The following is a 2,002-nucleotide window of genomic DNA, read 5'->3' as shown; positions in this document are numbered from 1 at the left end:
GTGTAGGGAGCAGGACGGCCTCGTGTTTGACCCCAACGGCATCACCGCAGTTCAAAAGACCTCCATTTGCTATTTTTAGCACATGTAGATAGATAAGCATATGCCTCCTGCCAAACGTGTCATAACCCCTTTTTTGTTCTTTTCCCCCCTATTTTTATTATTATTATTATTTCATCTTATTTATTTAACAAAAATGTCTTTCGTCGATAAAACGAAATTAAGAAAAAATAAAAATTATATTTACAAATAGTTAAAAGAAAAGGGAAAAAATAACAATTGAATTTATATGCTGATTGAAACGACGTGGTCTCATATTTGGTTGACCAAGTACAACTTTTGATGTTAATGTACATAATTAATATTACAACTTGGCTTTGATGAATTTCTTCTTGTATTCATCACATTAGCTGAACCCATCATTTTGGAAGCCACATGTCTAAGGGTGTTATGAAATTTGATTTTTTTTTTAATTGAAATTGAGTTTAGCTGAACCCATTATTTTGATCTATTTGAATCAATAACCAATTGCATCAATATGACTTGAAATATTATACATTATAGTCCAAAATAGATCGGGTTAGGTCAAAGAGCATAAATCCTTGTGGTATAAAGTTATTCCAAACATTATAGGCGAATATTTTGATCTTTTCACTTAGAGAACATCTGGATTGAAAATTTTGAAACGAAAAATTTAAAAACCCTACTAACGAAATCATTTGAATTTATTTGAATAATTTTAAAATTAAAAAAATTCGAATTCTTTAACTATAAAATTGAAAATATGGATAAATTTTCAAGTCTTTCCAATATGAAGCCATTTAAATATTTTTTTCCAAATCCTATTCTCAAAATCCAAATTCATCCATTCAAATCTAACCTTACTAATATATATATGTATATAAATATATATCTTTCATATCGATTATTAATATTATTATACTTTTTGTGTAATTGGTCTAATATAATACATTAGCGTTTTCATTGCACGTAATAGAAATAAAGTGAAGCAGTCAACATCTCCCACCAAACTTTATTCATATGGGAGAGAATGAGCAATAAAAACTAAGTTTAATTGGTTAGTATTAAAATCTTAATTTCCTTCATTAAATTTAAATAATTATAATTATATTATATAGTTTAAGCAAAGTCATTTCTTTATTACAACGGCCAGCTTTTGATGGGCCTAAAAATTGGAATATGCTTCCATGGACCACCCTAACATTATTTTGGCATCACCATTTAGGAAATTAAGGTGGTCCTCATACCCTTTTTTACCCTCAATAATAATAATAATACTCAAGAAAAATGAATATAATTTTGTGATTCAAATTAATGAAATTTAAAAAAAAAAACCAAACCCTAAGTATAAACAATAGGAATACCTTTCCCACCATTGTCATTATCATGGCCCAAGACTACGACGTATACGAAAGCTACGTCTCAATCTTGAGACCTAAAGTTTTAAATAAATTGTAAAGATATTATCCAAATCAGATCCAGTTAAATCAATGTAATTTATAATTGTCGTGCCATTGGCCGCTCCTAAATTCTATCTTTTATCTTCTCATATGATAAGTGTATTGAATTTAACATGTAATTAACATAAAATTTTATACAAATCAAAATCATTACCTCTATATTTTTCTATAAAAATATGTGTATCATGTCAATATTTAATGATTTGAGATCCCGCAATCAAGAGATCATGAGTTTGAGTTTTATGAATATCGGTGTTTAATTCACTTTTAATAGTTATCTATTATTTATTTGTTCACGTCGAAGCTGTTGTTGTAATAATATGTTAATTGATTTAAAAACGGTGTAATATATATTTTTTTAAGAAAAATGATCTAAGCTCGAAAGTAAACTAGTGATAAAAGCGGCCAATCATTTAGAACCACATTGAATTATAATTGAATCCGCCGGCTGATTGATAGGAGACAAGCTGGGCATATTCCAATTATAACTGCTAAAATGGAGTAATTTGACAACGAAGAGTGAT

This window comes from Sesamum indicum, linkage group LG2 (assembly GCF_000512975.1).
Source record: "Sesamum indicum cultivar Zhongzhi No. 13 linkage group LG2, S_indicum_v1.0, whole genome shotgun sequence".
Taxonomy (NCBI): Eukaryota; Viridiplantae; Streptophyta; class Magnoliopsida; order Lamiales; family Pedaliaceae; genus Sesamum; species Sesamum indicum.
Note: the sequence above shows the minus strand (reverse complement) of the source record.